Source organism: Nannospalax galili, unplaced genomic scaffold, assembly GCF_000622305.1.
Source record: "Nannospalax galili isolate Female #2095 unplaced genomic scaffold, S.galili_v1.0 scaffold442, whole genome shotgun sequence".
NCBI classification, from domain to species: Eukaryota; Metazoa; Chordata; class Mammalia; order Rodentia; family Spalacidae; genus Nannospalax; species Nannospalax galili.
Window position 1 is genome coordinate 428,034 of NW_008348806.1, and position 13,672 is coordinate 441,705.

The window sequence follows — 13,672 nt, forward strand, 5'->3', positions numbered from 1 at the left end:
TGCTTGCTGTTTATACTGATAAATAATCAGTATTCTTATCTCACAGTTGAGAAAATGAGTGATGTGTTTTCCTATTTGATGTTCCTTGTGTTAATTCATTATGTTCCTTCATCTCTGACCTCCTAGGTTTACTTAGATGCTCTCTCTGGATGCAAAATCCCTTAAATTATGCTGGCTGCTTCTCCCCGTCACATCGTCTATGGGAAAATGAACCACTTTTAAGATTTGTTGAAGGGTGGGTATGGTGCTAACACACCTGTAGTCACAGCACTCAGGAGATTGACAGAAGGTGGATGTTTTGTGGCCCTCCCGTACCACAATGCCTAACTCCCACAGCCCCTGGTGTTTGTTCGGTTCTCAGAGTTCAGCCCCGACATGGCCCTGGGTGGATCCTCAGATGGACATAATGCATACCTAGTAAAGTGCTGCCACCCTGGTCAGTCCGGTGGCAGGTGTGTTTGGTCATTCTTGAACCCTAGGGGGGGCATAGCTCTTCTCCTTCAGCAGGATGAATTGGAAATAATCACAAAAAGAAATCTTTCTCTGAATTTCCTCAAAAAGCTTCTCTTGGGTCTTGTCCTACACACACAAACCTCACAGACACTCTTGAACTAACCACAGGCAGAGCACGGCGCATCCCCCAGTGTCTCTGTGCAAAGACTGCGTTGCTCACGTTCTGCCGGCACCTTAAGCTGCACAGGGTTCAAGAACACCACCGACTGAGCTGTGTGTTAGGGATTCAGGGCAGACTGTCTTACCACAGAGCTCCCTCATCACTGCACTACCCAGCCCTATTCAGGCATAAACCTCACAGTCACAGTAGGCCACTACAGTAGAGAGAATGCACTGCTGACACCTGTGTTTTAAGGAGTGAGGCCCTCAGGGTCTCTCAGAAACAAGGAGATGAGGCCCCAGAGGAGCAAAGTGAGCTTTGCAGCCTGGATAAGGGATGTGTCTGCAGCCAGCTCCTGGTCCTCCTGTTAGACAGCCCGCAGGTTCAAGTTCACCTTGCTTCCTCTCCAACCGGAACCCTGTGTTTTTATCATTCAGAAAGGAAGCAAATAGCAATTCTCCACTCAAGTCAGTGAGGCTGGTTACCCCGTCTGACGAATCTTCCGTGGGGGAGGTTTACAGACTTTTGAGGATGTTTGGATTCCACTGAAACTTTTGGAGAGCAGGTGTGGTGGTTTGTTTTCATTTAGTGATCCCAGGTCTTCTGTTTTATATTTCAAGTCTTTTCAAAGCTCCCATTTGAATCTATTTTACAAAGCCTGGGAGAGGACTCAGCAGGTCAAGAAGCAAGTCACACACACCTGCCAACCTCAGTGTGATCCCTGATCACAAGCCCAAAAGTTCTTCTCTGACCTCCACACATGCACCATAGCACTAGTGTGCACACACGCACACATGCGCACATGCGTATACACACACACACACACACACACTAATGATTTCTGGAGAGATTGCTCAGTGGTTAAGAGCACTGGCTGCTCTTGCAGAAAACCCAGGTTCAATTCCCAGCATCCACATGGTGACTAACAAGAGTTCATAACTCCAGTTCCAGGTGAACGGACACCCTCTTCTGACCTCCCTGGGCATTGTACGACATGGGTGCACTTACATACATGTACGCCGCACACTCATACACATAAAATATTTCTAGAAATTGTTTAAGAATATTAATCTATTTCACAATAGAATTTGCAAGTTTCTAAAAGACAGTAAGGAGATGTAGGCACATCTGCATTGCCAGAGTAAATGACTGTCATTTGAAAAAAAAAAAAAACACACAAAGAGCAGTGAGCTAAATCCAGTCTCACATCCTAGTCCCTGGACCTGTGAATGTTACTATACAAAACAAAAGAGACTCTATGAACATGGGGTTAATTTAAGGACCAGGAGTTGATAGGATGGATCATCTAGGCTTATCCAAATGACCCATATGAACACTGGTGCAGGAGGGAGGCGGGACTGCAGAGGCGAGAACGGAGAAGCTGGTGAGGGAGGGAAGGAGAGATGGGAAGGGCATGATTTGAAGATGGACGGGAGTTCCTTACCTAGGAACCCAGCACAAGAAGCTGAGGTCCAGGAAGTGGACTATGGCCTTCGGAAGGATGACAACATCTTGACTTTATGCCAGCAAAACTTTTAGATTCTGGCCTGTGGAATTGTAAGAGAAGAGACCCATACTGCTCTGGGCCGGCCAGCCTGTCATTTGCTAGAACAGTCATGGAAAATCAAGTCAGGGTTTTATTGCACCTGACTTCTAAAGAATAGTTTCTAAAGTAGACCTGAAGACAAATGAGGCTTTGTACCATCTGGCACTCCAGTTAGGTGTGAGACCTTGGATCATTAAACCCCTCTGAACCCATTTACCCAGCCAAAACAGGGATCACAGTACTACTGTGTTCATCAGAGTTCCCTGGAGAAACAGAGCCAGCGGATGCATGCAGACACACTGAGACTTGGCCTGTATAATCTTTACAGAGTGGGCTTGCATGTGGAAGGCTCTGGAAAAGAGCTGCCAGGGCAGCCCAAAGATCACCCGCAGGAGACTGCTCCCGGAAGGCTACTCCTTTTATGTTAAAGCCTTAATCTGATTGAATGAAGCTCATCCACGTGGTAGATGATAACTGGGACTTTCACAAAGTCTACTCGTGTAAATATTTTCATATAAAAAAAAACTTATCAGAGGCTAGAGAGAGGCTCAGTGGTTAAGAGCACTGGCTGCTCTTGCAGAGGACTCAGGTTCAGTTCCCAACACCCACATGGTGGCTAACAACTGTCTGTAACTCCAGTTCCAGGGGATCCAAAACCCTTTTCTGACCTCCAAGGGCATTGCATGACATGAGTGTACTTACCTACATGAAGGCAAAACACTCATATACATAAAATAAATTTTTAAAAACGTCTCAAAAAAAAACTTCTCCAAAAACATCTAGAATAATGTTTAATCAAATATGTGGTGCTACAGGGTAACCAGACTGACACTAAATTAACATTAACATCTACATCTTGAGATTATTATGAGAACAAATGAAAGATATATACAAAACAGAAATAGGAATAAAATGTGAAGTTCCATTAACCTTCCTTCATGAATAGGTTCCACATTATACCACCAGACAGGTGAGATTGAGACCCTAGATTTAACTGGAGCCTGCCACATCTGTGCTGTTGGCTCTCAACTCTGACCATGAGCTTCTCCATTCAGAAATTTTGTTTAATGAAACCCAAACTATTAGGCTATATAAGGGTTAACTGAAACTTTTACTGAAGGAGAACACACTGTGCTGGGGTTCCTGCCTTGTCTCTGACCCTCCCCCCTCACATTCTTGCCCACCCCAGGCTTCACCCTCTTTGTACCCTATGGCTTCCCATAGAGCTCTGGCACCATCCGAGACGACCAGAGAAGCTGGGCCATGAAAGGGTTAAATGTAAATATTTACCTTTGGGGTTTTTCACTGGAAACAGAACCATCTGAAAACTGTACACTTCTAAACACTCTTTCAACATAGGGCTCCACTCAGTGAAGCGATTCCCGTATCTTGGCTGATGACCCACACCAGCAAAGATTCACTGATCTAGTTTCCAAAATTTCTATTAAGGAAAAGAATTCTGTAGACAGATGCATTCCCTTCCCCTCTGTGCCTGCTGGAGTCTCCAGTTTGCCAGTAACACTGTGCTATTCATCCCTTAACTATGTCCACAAAGACTGCAGTGGAGGATGAAGAACAGGAACATGGACAGTGTGCTGGCCAGGAGTGCGCTCGGCCTGCTTTACGGCCAAGCTCCATGCTTCTGAATGGTGCAGCCTCTTTTCAAAGGCGACAGTAATGCTGCCATCCCAGATGCTTCAAGGGTCAGAAAAAGCAACGGAGAGGTACCTGGTGGGCAACAGTGAGATGTTCTCACACGACACCTGTCATCAGGGAGTTAGAGTTCGGGAGAGATGCCGGGACAGCAAGTAAAGAGCAAATTAGAAGCCTGTTCAGAACAGCCGAATGTCTCAGTGACTTAGAGGCGAGTTCAGGGAACAGAAAATGAAAATGGACCTGTGGTCTCTCTCCTGCCGAGTGTTCCAACTGAAAATCAAAACCAGAGAATCATCCGAGTGGCAACTCTGCTACCAAGCAAAGTTTTCTTATCTAAATTAAGAGAAATCTGCAATTCCTGGCTTTTCCAAATTGCTTAGAGAAAGAATTTGTTCCTTCTGCATCCACGGAATCTGTGCCCAGTGGAAGCAGATCTGGACCAGGTTCAAGACCAGTCCTTTCCAGTAGATCAGCTCTGCCAATGAGTTACTGAGGGGCAGGACAGACAATTTCCCAAGAAAAGAGAATACACAAAAGGCAATCCAAATCACTTGCCCCAGGCTACATGTACAGAATGAACTTGACCCAATATAATGCTCATTTAAGAGATCAGAAGGGGTAGTTGGTCCAGGGTTTGTTCGGTTGCCCCTCGGGCGTCATTCATTACATTCTGTGCTCTGTGTGTTTTTCTTCAAGGTCATTCTCGGTCCAGATCTCCTGGGAGTGCCCCCTCCACCATCCCATCATCTTCACATGCAGAAGTGTCAAAGGGACAGAAGTGTCAAAGGGCAGGGAGCATCACAGGGGAGTATACCCCATGAAGTCAGGCCTTCCATAACTTTAACCCACAGTCAAACCAAACCTCACAGAGGTGGTATTTTGACTGGACATATTTCTTCTCCAAGCACTGTATGATTGTGAAGGCCGAGGATGAAGAGACATTTGATAGCAGCCCAGGAAAGACATGGGAATTGGGCCTACGGCTTTCCATTCCATGCTTCAGTGGCATGGTAGTTTAACATTTGTCTTAAAATTATTTGGCATTCCTACCTTCAAAAGTGGAGGCTGATTCTGCTCGCCTTGTGGCTGGGTTGAGTGTAGCATTCTAACGAATAGGCTGTGGAGCAGATGGTGCTGTCAGAACATTTGAGACCAGGCCACGGAAGACAGCAGCAAAGGCCTGTTCCCTCTGATCCCTGTCTGCCTCTCTGGGTCTCTCTGTCTCTGGGTCTGTGTGTATCTCTGTGTCTCTATGCCTCTCTGTCTCTGTGACTGGGTCTCTGAATCCGTGTCTCTATCTCTTTCCCTGTGTCTCCCATCACTTGTTCGGAGACAAATCTAGCAGTTGTGGCATAAGGACACTGATGGAAACTATAGGCTCAGGGACCCGGAACCGAGGCCCCTGACAACGTCACGGGTCACCATCTTGAAGCAGAGCTTCCTGCCCAGCCTCTGCTCACCCCGATGGCCACCCCAAGGAAAACCTGAGCCACCTCCAGGCTATGTTCTGCTCCTACACACACAGCACCATGACGGAGTGGGAGTGCCAATATTTGTTGGTTCAAGCTATAAAGATTTGCAACAATTACGCCATAAAAAAATAACATCAACATCTAAAATATCCACAGGACAGAAGTTACATTATCATGTTTAGCCTACATCTCTAGGTATCAAATATTTATTGAGCACCCACGGGGTCCGGGCGCTGTTCTAGACGCTGCTATCCTATTAACAATAAGCAGACAGTGTAATACACAGACCCTTGTGTCCATGTTCTCTGTGCACACTGGGAAGTGCAGAATCCTACAGCTGTCTCATCAGAAGCTCACAGGAAAGTGACCTCCAGAGGTTCTGATAGGAGGCCGCCTGCTGCGGCTGCCACCACTGACCTCAGAATCCTGCCCCTTTGCCACAGCCAGGAAGGCCAGTTCTCTACCAACAGAGCAGCTCAGAGCTCCTGTTGACTAGTCAGCAGAGCAAAGGCCTCCAGGACACAGGATACAGAGTGCTTATCTGGGGAGATGGAAAGAGCCAGTGTGCCTGGACAGAGACTGGGGGCCCAAGGCAGAACTACCAAGGCCATGTGACTGAGATAAGGGCATTTAAAGCCAGCGTCTGAACCCTTCTACCAGATTAATACAGGCTACTGAATGGTGAGATGGAGCAGAGAAAACACATTATTCCTTGAGTTATGCTCGGTGTTGCTGGCTTTCCTGAGAGCCTTCTTCTACAAGTGAATTACATAGATGGTGCCTATCTTAATTTGATTCCCACCTTCCTTTCAAAGATCTCCCCACCCATACTGTTTATCCCTTTCCTGTACCACAGACCTATGCTTGAATTAAGGAACTAGTTGAATTCAAAGAGGTCAGCAGAGACTATGTACAGCAGATGCCAAACAGTCTCTGGGGGGAGAAGAAGAACCACCTCCCTCTCCATACCTGTACTCAAGGCAACTGAAAACAGGCCATTTGGTGGGGGAGGGGGGGAGACAAGAGATAGAGCAAGACAGAGACAGAAAGAGAGAACGAAACAGACACAGAGGGAGAGTCCTTACAGTAGCTGGATTCAGAAAGGAGTTTGGGCAAAGTGGGAGGACTGTTTGACTCATGATTCTCCTTAAATTGATTCACTTACGTCCTAAAGCAAATGACTATAATAAGAGACCTATGTGGTACACAGTGGCAGCCCAGTGGCCCCGGCAGACCCGGGCAGCCATGATCAGGGATATGAGAGACTACTGAGGGAGCAGGAGACGAGAGCTGTAGACACAGGCCCGGGCAGGACTCATTTTCAGCATGTCACATTAGAGCTGCATCCTCTGACACCATGACAAGCAGAAGCCACCACAGACACCTAGCACAGGAGATGGAAACTTTGACTAACAGGAAGTAACAAGAAGAATCAGCTTATAAATTGAAAAGGGCATCTGTGGACACCCAGGTCTACTTGGGAAAAGTATAAGGGCTGTTAGATAGATATAAAATCTTAAAAAACCCTACCTGTGCTGGATAGCTTTAGTGTCAACTTGACACACCTGGGTTGAGGGAGCCTCAATTGGGCAATTTCCTCTATTGGACTGACCTGTAGCCATGTCTGAGGGGCATCTTCTTGATGAGTGATGTGGGAGGGCCCAGCCCACTGTGGGTGGTGCCACCCCTGGGCAGGTGGGCCTGTGCTGCATAAGAAAGCAGGCTGAGCAGGGGCCAGGGGAGCAAGTCAGTGAGCAGCGTTCCTCCATGGCCTGTGCTCCAGCTCCTGCCTCCAGGTTTCTGCCCTGAGTTCCTACCTTGGGCTCCCTGATGAACTGTGACCTGGGATATGTAAGACAAATAAACCCTTTCCTCCCCAAGTTAGTAGTGGTCAGAGTATTTTGTCACAGCAATGAAGAAACAAACTAAGACACTATCTAATCTATATATGTGTGTGTATATGTATGTATATGTGTGTGTGTGTGTGTGTGTGTGTAGATATATGTCAGGATGGATGTGTGTGTGTGTGTGTGCAGATGCCCAAGGAGGCCGGAAGAGGGTGTCAGATTCCTTGGAGCTGGAGTTACAAGCAATTGGGGGGTCACCCGAAGTGGGTGCAGAGGTTGGGAACCAAGTTCTGGTCCTTTTCAAGAGCAATATGTGCCCTTAACTGCTGAGCTATATCTTCAGCCCCAAGCTGAGTGGAGACAGGAAGTAACAGTTGTCCTCAGATGGGGCACAGGTTACTTTAGACTCATTCTTGGGTGGTAGAATCTCAGGAAATTGCTCCTGGGCTTAATGTTGTGATGTGGGCATCTTTGAGGGAAGAGGTTTTACAGAAGAAAAGTCTGGGGTGGGGTGGGGGTCGGAGGGATTGTTACCCTAGAGTCTCAGTTGCTCTCCTTTCTCAAAACAAAATTATTGTATACCTTGGGGCTGGAGAGATGGCTCAGTGGTTAAGAGCACTGGATGCTCTTGCAAAGGACCAGGTTCGATTCCCAGCACCCACATGGCGGCTACAAACTGTCCTTAATTCCAGTTCCAGGGGAATCCAATGCCCTCTTCTGGTCTCCATGGGCATTGCAAGGCATGGGTGCACTTACATACATGGAGACAACACACTCATAAAATTTTTTTGCATTTTTTAAATTATTGTATCCCAAACCTCTTAACAGCTGTGTAGAAACGCAAAGCTGCTGCCAGCAATGGTCAGATTACATACTGCGAGGATGCCACACCTGAAGACATCTTACACCAGTCCCGGGGTCAGGAATTTGACTTTTGTAACTCTTCTTGCTGTAGTTAACACACTGAAGGGAGAAGCCGTGTAATCTTATATCCAAACATTTGGTTTCTGTGTGTGACAGAGAGCCAACCAAAGGCAAATAGCTGCCAGACGACCTTTAAATGAGAGCAGCCTGGCAGAGTGGCCTCGCTGCAAAGACGACACTGGGCCTTGTTCCTTTCTTCAAGCCAAGGAGGCAGTAGGCAAGCTAATGCCTCGGATCAGAGCTTACTTATGCTGTCATCCACTCTGTCCTGCCAGGTGCTTTCAGAAAGCCCTGCCTCACACTCATGGCCGTTTTCACACCTCAGAGCGAGCACCTGGGTTTCTAGGCAAACCACTAGGACAGCACCAGGAGCTACGCAAGCAAGAATCCGGCCACACACTGGATCCAGGGAGCAGCTCTACCAGCTCTGCATCCTCAAGGACCTTCTATGATTCTGTAGCTTTCTTTAAAGCTCTGGTGTCGATGAGTGCACGTGGTCTGGAGCTGGAGGACTCACTATTTGGGCCCCTAATGCCTGGGACCTCGTGGTTGTGTCAGTTACTTGAGAAATATCTCATTTGAAAAAATCACCTGCAATATTTGGACCTCAGCAGGCCTCTGGCACTATTTGGACCTGGGCCTGCTTAGAACCTTTACCTAGAGATACTGTCTGTCAGTGTGTCATCCTGCCAGGCCCTGGTTAGAGCCACCATTCCAGGCTACGGGGCTTCTTCCCTTCCCTCCTTGGCCTTCATTCTGCAGGCTACCCACTCCATCACAACTCCTCCTGTTTGCAGGTCTGACTCCCAGAACCAAACCGTAAATTCCTTGTAGGACAGAGACGATCACTTAGCGTAGGACAGAGATGACCTCACGGTCACTTAGCACTTCCCAAACCTGAAACAATTGTAACCAAACTTAGGCAAACAAATTCTGACAAAGTAGATAAACAAATATCTCACTTTTTCTGAAAAATAAAGTTCAAGTCCTGGGATTGAACCCGGGCTGTGTACACTAAACAAATGCTCTGCTGAGCTACATCCTCAGCTTTTCAGCAAATTCTCTACCATGTAAGGGGTTTACACTTTCAATGTGTATCAACGGAGACTTTGAAGGAGTTTAGAAACTTAGATCTAAGCAAGATAAAAAAGAGGTAAAGAAATGGAAGCCTGCAAGGGTCAAGTGACTCCACAGTCACTGAGATGAATGAATCATCAATGCTCTCCACCTCCAGGCTGGCCTCGTCCTTCCACATGGTATCATTCAGACAATGCTCACATCACTAACTAAGCCTCCTCACCTACAGACAGCTCCTCCCTCATGTTCATGATCATTTAAATTCTGTCAGGCCAAAATCCTTCTGCGTCATGATCTTTTTTTTTTTGTCTTTTTGAGACAGGGTCTCCCTGTAGCCCCAACTGTCCTGGAACTCACTATGTAGACCAGGCCTTGAACTCACAAGAGCCTGCCTCTGCCTCCCGAGTGCTGGGATTAAAGGCGTGTGCCACCACGCCCAGCTAGCTCATGATCTTTTAGTCATGAGGAGCCAGAGATGCCTCTTCTAAAATTCTTCATGATAAATTAATAGCACTCCTCAGAAGTATACCCTCAAATTGACCAATTTCTGCCTCTTGTGATTTGGTCTGAAGGTACAGAGGATGTTTATTTCCTCAGGTTCAGTTAGCTGTCATGCAGTTGAAAGCACACTGTTCAGAAAAGACTGTGGTACTAACCACTAATGCTGACCACACATGAGACAGTTCACCACCATTCAGGGTTAGATAATAATCCACAGGATTGCAGATAAAATTTGTGAAATTTTCACTATATATTTACACTAAAAATGGTATTTTCTATCGACCTAAAGTTTAAATTTAACTGAGTGTCTTATGTATTTTATTTCTAAATCAGGCATCTCTGTCAAATATTTATTTGGAACTTGCATTGTACTAGACCCTTTAATTCACTAGGGATCCAAAGAACAAGCCCATGCTCTCCGAATGTGCTCTACCTGGAGAACTGTATTACTGGCAAATACCGTATGAGGTAAGGATGTGTGTGAGACCCGTGCACATCTCGGGCGTGCCCCAGGGCAGCCCCCAGCAAGTAGCTGAAGGAGACGCACTTCTGAAAGCCTAGCTTCCCTGGAGAATGGTAATCCCGGGCTCCCCAGGAAGCAGATGAAGACGAATAGCCTGGCAGAACAGTGTTAGCACATGAGGTTGGAGGTCAGGAGACGGATGGGATCATGCAGACGTTTTTAAGCAATAATTGAACCCAGAGCGCACCGTCATACGGAGACAATGTGGTTAGGTTAGATCAGGGGCCATGCTGATGTCGAAGCAAAAAGGTGCATCAGATGCAGGGGAGAGGTGGCCTGGGTGCTGAGAACTGAGAAGCGGCCAGCTGTGGAGCTTCTCTTGCTAACTGATTAAGACTGGGGCACCAAAGAAAGGAAGGAAGGAGTGGGAAGTGATCCCAAGAGTGTCGAGCAGCTCCGTGAACAAATGTCATTTGTTAAGACACTGTAAGAGAAGCGGAAGTGAAGAGGCTGAGAGGAGAGGTCTGAGGTGGTCACTTGGTAGGAGCCAGCCAGACCTCGGAGGTGTGGCGTAAGCAGCGTGTGGATGCTGTTAGAATCTTGAAAGGAGGACAGTCTAGGAAGTGAATACAGGCAGAGAAAAGAAATCTGGGGTGGGGTCCTGAGTCCTCCAAAGGCTAAAAGTCTGAAAGAGGGAGATGACAAAACTAAGTAGCCAGTTCTCAGTGTCTGCCACAGAGCTCACCTGGGGCATCAAAGACAAGGAAGGATTACAGGAGAGAATAAAAACTCCACTGGGTGCTTTGAAATGAACACCGAATATTGGCATCAACTTGGGCAACATGAGGGCCTTTGGTACTCTTAGCAAGATTCTTTGAACTCTTAATAAGAATCTTTGAACAAAATAACTCCAAGAGAGACCGGGAGGTGAGGAGGGCATGACAGAATCTACAAATAACATCTAGGAGCTCTCCATAAAAGGAGGCACTGTGGAATAGCAGTTTGAAGGAGATGTGGCATGGTGGGGTGGTATTGTGTTTAATGTTATAATTATTCTGTTTATGCTCAGGGGAAAACTGATTATGTAGGAATGACAGTAGATAATTAGAGAAGCACGTGAACTGGCAGGAGGGGCTGGTGCCCAGAAGGAACAGCTGACCCCAGACATGTCAGCTGTTCCTGAAAAAGAGTGGAAAGGTAGAGTTGGATATGCTCGCCAAAGAATGCAAGCACCTGAATTTGGTGTTGGCCAGGTCAGGAAGCCCTGTTTAGACCAGAAGCAGATCACCGACTGGGAACATAAGGAAAGCAAAGGGCAGCGAACAGAAAACCATTTCCCTGAGCAGGAGGATCTGACTGGAAATGCAAACCAGGATTCACAGTTCGGTGTTTTTCCCGCATCATTGACTTTACTAAATAAGACAGAATGTGCCTAGTGAACGGATGAGCTAATTGCCACCTGTTCAATTTCTGATTAAGCATAAATGTGAGTCTGTGATGGAAGAGACAGTTGTCTGCCTTGTTCACAAATGCACCAGAGTGCTGAGCCCTGCCTGTCCACGGGAAACGTTCTGAAGACTTCGGTGAGCATGTTAGCAAGCGGACCCTAAATCTACGGCTTTTGTTAGAAATGACCCCACAGACGGCCACCTCCTGACCTCGCCCTAGCATACTTGAGAAACGCTCTGCCAACTGATTTTTTAAATGTGTAGCCATTTTCAAGAAAGTGTCTGGTCATTGACATCCATCTATTTTTAATTAGCCAAACATTGTTTTTGCAGTTTCTAATGGAGAGCTTGAAAGCCTAAAAGCTTCATCAACTAAAAAGAACATTTTGCCAAAATCAAATCAACCCAAAAGAATGAACAGTTTGGGTTGAGTTCAAAACTTTAGGCTCCCAAGAAAAAGAGTGCACAAAACTTGAACTCCTGGCTTTTCACATTCTGACATTAAACACGTAAAGATTCTGGGTCAGGTCTGGATTAACAGCATGGGAATTTGGGGACAAATCCAACTTTGAAGCACACTGATGGGCTTTTGAACCAAATTCTCACTGAACGCCTGCCTAGCAACTATATTTTTATTTCCATTTGTTTATTTATAGCAGAGACAATAAAAATTCTGTTTTTACTCAATCCCAAGCTATTTCTAATGATTTCACAGACTTTGAAACTCACACAAATTGTGTGTGTCTCGAGGAAAGCATAGATCTACCCTTGTCCACCAATGGAGGATAGAATCTTATTCTTCCTTATAAATGGACTGATGAACCTGGGACAGTTATGACTTGGAAAACAGACAGAGGTAAATATAAAAACAAGGACACATCTTGACTGCTGAGAAGGTGGAGAACGCACTGTGAATAGACTTCCCGTAGGTCCCAAATCTTCCATGATTTTCTTAAATTCTTCGGAATGGATCATTGGATGAAAATTTTGAGGCAATATTATGACTTTGGAAATGTATAATTAACTGCTTTAGAAACTGTAACACATTAGTATATTGAAAATAGACATTTTATAGCCTTACAATAGCATTAACTTCAAGCTGGGCATGGTGGTGCCTTGATCCCAGCACTTGGGAGGCAGAGGCAGATGGATCTCTATGAGTTCAAGCCTAACCTGGTCTACATAGCTAGTTCCAGGTCGGCCAGGACTACATAGTGAGACCCTGTGTTAAAATCATAGCATTAACTTCTTGGCAATGGCATGTTTTAATAGACAGTAATACTTGTCCTTCTCAGGAAAAACTCTCGTGTGAAGAAATCTACAGTCATGTCCACCATCAAGATAGAGAACAGGTCAGTCACCCCGAGGTGCTGCCTCCTAGTCAACCTTTCCCAGTTCTGGAATCCAGTCTGTTCTCTGTACATGTGACTTGATTTATTCAGGAAGTCACATAGTCGGGCTTACACACCATGAGACCCAGCTTCTCCCTTAACATAAAGCCCTGTGGTTCCATCTATGCAGCAAAGTCATCAAGGTCAGATGCGCTGAACCCCAGTCCACACTGACTGCTTCGGTAACGCCAAGGGAAGTACACTGCTCGCCAGTTCCCAAGACCTGCCATATCATAAGAGGAAAATGCGCAGAGCCGGGGAGGAAAACGCTTTACACGAACGTAAGCACTCACATGGCTGTTTTCCATTTCTTTATTCCTTTCGGTTTTCTGCTTTCCCAGTTTGTCCCTCCAGCCTGTCTCTTTCCCTTCTTCTCACAGACGCACACACCACAAAGATGCATGACATCATCAAGAAGTACATCTACTTTAAACTTAGAACATTTGGTTGCTGAGATACTGAAAAGAACCCAACAGGAGTTCTGGAATCGAACCATCAGTCAACAAAAACACAGCAGAAAGCACCGTCAACAGAAAAGGCCAGCTGAAAGAACAAATTTCAGGGACTATACTCAGTACCCCAAATAGACATGACCCCTGGAGAACCTCTCCACAGCGCATCATGGTCAAGATAGAAAAATCCAAACCAGTTTCTCCGGTGGTAGGTTTCCAGATGGCTTTCTCTAAAGGCCTTCAGTGTTAGTTCTCCCCCCCACACCCCCCACACCATTTAAT